The sequence below is a fragment of the Gossypium hirsutum genome, chromosome A07 (genome assembly GCF_007990345.1).
Source record: "Gossypium hirsutum isolate 1008001.06 chromosome A07, Gossypium_hirsutum_v2.1, whole genome shotgun sequence".
NCBI classification, from domain to species: Eukaryota; Viridiplantae; Streptophyta; class Magnoliopsida; order Malvales; family Malvaceae; genus Gossypium; species Gossypium hirsutum.
The window spans coordinates 12,231,306-12,238,194 of record NC_053430.1 but is presented as its reverse complement, the minus strand read 5'-3'; the positions used below and the strand labels follow the sequence as shown (position 1 = coordinate 12,238,194).

The following is a 6,889-nucleotide window of genomic DNA, read 5'->3' as shown; positions in this document are numbered from 1 at the left end:
ACAATTGATTAAAGGCCAAATTGTATAGTATATAAAAAATTTTGAACTGTCATCGCAATGTTGGGGTTTCCACGTCGTAACATGACGAACTTGTCATCGTGACGTCGTCTCTATTTTCCAACAAGTTCCACGCTTTATTTTTATTTATTTATTTTTTATATCATTACCTAAAAATATATTTAGATGTCATAACCGCCACTTCATTTTACATATCATCCACTTACATCTATTTCTAATATCAAGTCCTCATAAAAACATGATATTCAATTAAAGATAACAAAGTATATAAAATTAACACAAATATTAAAGTTTTACAAATAAGACCATTGGAGGACTTGCACTTTCAAAATTAGTTTACCCATTTTACGTATATTTTATATTTATTTCTAAATTGTGTCAATCAATTTAATTCTTCATAAAATTTTAACAAAGAATTCAATATCACATCAATTAACAATTATTCACTTATTATTTTATCAATTCGTTTAAACATACTCACATGTATTAATCATTCCATCACTTACAACCATTTCGAAACATTTCAAATTCATCTACTATATATATATATTTATATCTTTTTTTTCTTCTCCTCCTCTCCATTCCACATCCTTTATGTATATATTTGTTAGAATTTTTAACTTTTGGTATATAACATGCTTATATGTAACATTATTTATAATTCCACTATTTACTTATGGATTCATATCAAAACCGTCCACTTGAGTCATAGTCATTAAATTATTTATATCTTGAGCTACAGAATTCAAAATTAAGATCCGCTTGATGTTTTTGAAACTAGACTCAAATATTTTTACCATAAAAATTTCAGAATTTATGAATTAGCCAATAAGTACAGTAAATTCTTCAAATTTTCCCTGTTCTGTTGTTTGACAGCTTCGACCTTTCTTTACTAAAAACTAATTATCTCTTATTACAAGGTTTGGATAATGTTTTCGTTTGTTTCTCTCGAAAATAGACTCATCAATAATTTAAACTTATAAATTTAAAACCCTAATAATATTTTTACAATTTTTTATGATTTTCCAAAGTCAAAACAGGGAACTCGAATCCACTCCGACCTTGTTTCACAAAAATTAATATATCTCAAACTATAAAATTCTGTTTCTTTCACTGTTTCTTCCATATGAAACTGGACTAAATAATATTTAATTACATATTTAATTAAATCTCTAACTAAATTTCTGTAATTTTTGGTGAATTTTCAAATTTAAGTCACTGCTGTTGTCCAAACTGTTTTAATGAAAAAATATTTTCTTTTCCATGGTTCTTTACACTATCTTTCATTCATTCACACATAATTGTCATACTTTTGATTACTATACAATTTAGACACTTATGTTTAATTGTAGATTACATATTCATTTCTTAATCTTAGTACTTTTCACCATACAAATCACATTCTTTCTTACCAATTTAGTGTTTTAAGTCTCTATTCTTCATCAAATATTTTCTATTTCTAGTATTTAGATTAAATACATGTTTCATACATCTCACTCAAAACATCTTTAACTCAACCTATTGAAAAACAAGTAGGTTTAATATGAAACTTATCTCCTTTTAACATCTTCATTTCCATGCATTTCTCATCTTCACCACTTTCCTTCCTTTTCCTTCTCATTTTCTCCACTTTCATCTATTATTTTCTTGCTTCTAAATTGGTGAACATATTCTCTAGAATCTCTACTTCATCTTCTCTCTTTAATATCTAAGGAAATTTTCAAAAATTTTGGGTAAAAAGGTAGGTGTAGACACTCAATTTTGCCCGGGCCCAGAAATAAGTCCAAAAATAAAAATAATAAACCCCAAAAAAAATAAAAATAAAAAAATAAACGAAGTCCAAGTTCAGTCCAGAATTATAAATATAATTTGGCCCGACCGGAATGGCCCATTACTTGAAAAGATTTATGGTCCATTTACAAGCTTGACTCATATGGAAATATAATCTTCAATGATATGCAATCTTAGATATGATATGCAATCATAGATATGATATAATCTTAGATATGATTGCAATCTTAGATATGATATGCAATCTTAGAAGATATGATTTTGTAATCTTAGAGATTTAATTTGTAGATACCTTTTAATCTTAACTGTTGATGTAATTAATCTGTACCGTTGGATTTGAGGAGGTTCAACTATAAATAGAGGCCTCTCCCTTCATTGTAAACACACTGGAGTTTTGGGAAACAATAAAAATTTTTGAGAGCTTTCACTCAAATTTCTCTCCCTCTTACGTTCTTATTTTCTACGGTTTGTTCTTATTTTATTCTTTGTTCATCTTCGTTTTTCAACCCTTTTTATTTTGATTTAATCCATGTTTCCCTGATTTTTTTTATATATTTTAATTTTTTTAATAATTTTAGTATCATATCAAACTCTTTCATTTTTTAGTAATTTTTTTTAGTATTACTCCTAGTAAAGTATTTTTTTAAATTCTACTCAAATCATTATTTTAAAAAAATATATTTCATTTAATTGTCATATTTTATCCAAAAGTTTTTCTAAAATGAGGCAATGTTTTTCGTATTTAGGAATTCGGGAAATAGTGCCCTAACATGCTGGGTTGCGATTTCCCGTTTGTCTAAATGCCTAAAGTATCCTTCTAAATAGATTTTGTAAATCACGAGATGATTTCAGTTACGAGAGTTTAAGAATATCGTGTCCTATCATGCTGGATGTGATGTTTGTATTCTTTCGGAGCTAAGGAATCTCGATTTTTTAACTTAAATAATTTCGATTTTAAAAAAGGAATTCTATTTTTAAATCCTTTCAAATTTTTGACATTAAGACAGAAAACTATTCAATTTGGTACCAATTTTGGGCGTTGCGAGGGTGCTAATCCTTCCTCGTACATAACCGACTCCCGAACCTATTTTCTTAATTTTCGTAGACCAAAATGTTTTATAAGGTGATCCAATCACACCTAAAAAGGTTGGTGACGACTCCCGTTTTCGTTTTTCAAAAGTCGATCACCATTTTTCAAACATCCATTTAAAAAATGGTTTCGACAGTAGGTTTTCATGGCAAATGACTAAATTGTAAAGAAAAGAAAATTTCTTTTCTCATCCTTTCACTCACGTTGGAAGGATGATAAATTTCCTTCATCCTCCCTTTCTTTTTATACTACCATTTCCTAAATAAAATAATAATAAACATATAAGTAAAATATTAATAAAATAATTTTTAACTAATTAATTAAAAAAAATACCAAAATATCATCAACATCATCATTACATTCTAGAACTCTCCCTCTTGCTAATTGATCATTTTACCCTTTACGATTTTTCAAAATTCCATCCTTGAATCATCACTTAATTTGGTAAAATTATGATTTAGTCCCTCACAATTCTTCACCTATTCAATTTGGTCCCTAATGCCAATTCCATATCTTAGTAAATTGAATTATTTTCACTTTTGGTCCTTCAAATTTCTCATTTTTACACTTTGATCCCCTAAAATTTAAATTTTACACTTGAGCCAAAAACTTTTCACATATTTATGATTTAGTCCCTTCATTAATACATGATGTCATGCTTCTTGATTTAACTCTCTTTTGATATATTACAATTCTTTTGATATATTGCAACTTTCATTTTCTTTGATCTTATACCTTATTTCACTAAGATTTTATCTCATATTATTTACGACCAATGGGGTTTTTGAGGATGTTACAAGTGGAGTAAAGGTGATGCTCCTTTCGAGGCGACAACGATTATTGTTATTAAATAACCCATTAATAACTACAACCGCTATCACGCCAACCCGAGTTTGACCTTTGCTTTGCCAGGACATCCGCTCTCCACCTGAAAGTTCTCTTGTGTCAACCTTGGTGTTAACCTTCGGATAAGAATGAAATGTTAAAGATATCGATTGCCTGGAAATAGCAACAAAAAAAATTATGTTGATTACATTGGAAAGCCCTTCGTTTTCCCCTATGATTATGACCTCAAGGCATCATTTGCGGGTATCCGAAAAGTTTGAACTTGTGACTGTATAATGATCGTGAACTACCCCCTAGTTACACTCGAACTCGTGACCGCATAAAGGTTGTCGACTGGGACCTTCACTTAAACTTTGACCCGCGACCGTATCAAACACTGTCACCCCGGAACCCGACTTCCATAGGATGGATTTTTACAGGAATGGTATTATCCTAGCATGACATATGAAATGTATGTGTTCTGAAACGTATTATCGCATCCCCAACCTTTCAAAACTACCTATAAACTTTCACGGTCACTCTTAAAACTCTAAACTCAATAAAAACCCTAAATCCCAATACTAATAATCAACCCTAACCTTAAAAAAATTGATCGTGAATTAAAAAATTGTCATATATTACCTATTTAACCTAAAAATTTAGTAAAAGGAAGTGTATTTTACGTGTAACTAATAGTTGAAATTAATACTTAACTAACATGAAAACTTTCCCTAAAAAATAACATTTAACCTTTCTTCAATCTATAATAGTGTATCTATATTTATAATTTATAATTTATATAAAAAACGAATTTAAAAAGAATTTTAAATTAAAAAATACTCTTTATTGTTAATAATATTATTAAATTCACAATATTAATTTATTAATATTATTATGTGATGATAATAATATTAATTAAATATTATATTATATTAACATACAATTAATTAATTTGGTCATATTTTTTAAAAATTCTACTTAAAAAATAATATAATATATTATTAATCAATAAAATTATAAATCTATAAAATTATTGAATATAATTAGGTAAATTAAAATAATAAAAATCTAATTTATTTTAATTAAATATATCATTTATATATATAAATATAATTTTATTTTAAATATAATAATAATTAACAATGTTAAAACTATTTTTGTAATTAATCTATAATATATATAAGCACGAATTTAGAAAATTTATAAACCAACTAGAGTACCTTTATCTTTCATAATATTATTAAATTAACTTTGAAAATAATTATATTTTAATTTAGACTTATTAGTTAAAAAACAGTTCTGCTAATTTTAAAATAAGCTTATTAAAAAATTTTGAGATAAAAAAAATGTATAATCTTATTGATGTAAGAATAGTGTTATTATATATATTTATTAATTTAAGAATAAAATTTTGTAAAGGTTACAAAGATAGACCTAATAACTTACAAGCTCAAAGAATCGAAGAATAAGAAAAAAAAAATTCAAATCATAACACCTCAAAATGAAACAAAAAATAACACCAAATTACAAACCAAGCCGGAAGCATCATCAATTTGAAAACAAAATTCTAAACTTTTGGTAGAATGGGTATTGACTTCCTAACCTTGCATCTCAATGTGTCACTTTCATGCTCTAAGTCGCCATCTTTGATTTCTTTTTGTTTTCGAAGAATCATGGAATTCATCACTAAATTTCCATTTCACATATTTATTCTCCCTTCTTCTCCTAAGGAGTTATTATTACTATTCCTCCTCCAACAACATTCCATAACAATAACCCAATAATCTCGTATTCTAATTAGACTTAATTATAAATTGAATTATTCGTTCAAACTCGAAGGTCCGTCCGAAATGTAAGAGAATTTAGGTAAAAATATTTGCTCGAAAAATTAGTTTTGAAATAAAAAAAAAGGTTCATTTTCTAAACAGACTAGTCCTCAGGTAATATTTTTTTGCCCAAGTCTACCCTGAATTTGCTTAAATTTTTTCCATTGTTGTTTTGCTGCTATTTTTATGTTGTTTTGTTGCCATTTTTTGCCATTTTACTATTATATTACTACTATTTTGTTGTTATTATTTAGATATTGGATAACTCTTATTTTATTAATAATTTTATTATTATTTTAAAGGCATTTCCTTGTTAAGTTGTAACAATCTAAGTGTTATTTAAGTACAAAAAGTTTTTTTTTAAAAATTATTTTTACTTTTTTAGAAAATAATTATTTTAATATTTTTAGTGTATTTGATGTATTATATTTTTTATTTTAATATTTTTAGTGTATTTGATGTATTATATTTTTTAAATTCATTTTTATATAAAGAAATTAATACGAACTTGAATTTTAACATTTTTTTCATCTGAATAAAATTTAAACAAAATTTTAAACATATTTTAAACTCAATTTTTTAAACCGGATAAACCCATAGATAAAAGATACTTAAAATTTTATATTGAACGGATGCGAACCTGACTATTATAATTCTAACCGAATAAAGCTAATATTAATATTTTCCACTTTCCATTGCTTACTTTGCAATCATTGTTTTGACACTCACCCTATCACAATATTATCATGCCTTGGGACATATTCACCTAAGCTATCTCTATTGTCGTCAACTTCACATCTACTTCTCTTAAATCAATGTCACTACATTGCTCCTGGCATGAGCTAGGTAGCCCTTCTTCCAACCTTTTTTTATTTCCATTCCCATTAACAATAACCAATCTCATTATTTCATCATCTTCTCCCATGAAGCTAGACCATTCATCTTCATCATTTTCTTTATCCCAACCCATGGGAAAAGTTTCGCCCGTATAGCTAGAGTTTAGGTGTGTCTCCATCAACCTATCATTTTCTGAAAAACTCAGATTATTTAAGTGTTGCCTGCACTCGGAAAATACTTAATTTCTGCTTTTTCCAGGAAAAGACACCGAGATAACTTTATTAATCTTTTTCAGATTGTTCCGTGCGTATCAGCATCATACTTCTGTTTAAATCTATAGCTTTCGTCGTCTTGCCAGTTGCCATCAAGTTGAATGAGAGATCCCCATAACTCTGCAATAGATTTAAATGTCTCAATACTCCGACTCCATAGCACTATACCCATGCCATTCTATCTGTGAATCAAAACAACCAATCATTCAGCCAACTCCAATTTTTGTATT

The 6,889-nt window shown here is 27.4% G+C and overlaps 1 long non-coding RNA gene across 1 annotated transcript; it reads right to left on the bottom strand.

Annotated features, from left to right (window-relative positions):
• Positions 1-3,496: 3,496 nt before the first annotated feature.
• LOC121232117 (uncharacterized) lies at positions 3,497-5,444 on the bottom strand. Its single transcript, XR_005930342.1, has 2 exons — positions 5,328-5,444; positions 3,497-3,898 (listed from the first exon to the last, which is right to left on the bottom strand). It is a non-coding gene; the product is annotated as an uncharacterized lncRNA (long non-coding RNA).
• Positions 5,445-6,889: the final 1,445 nt, after the last annotated feature.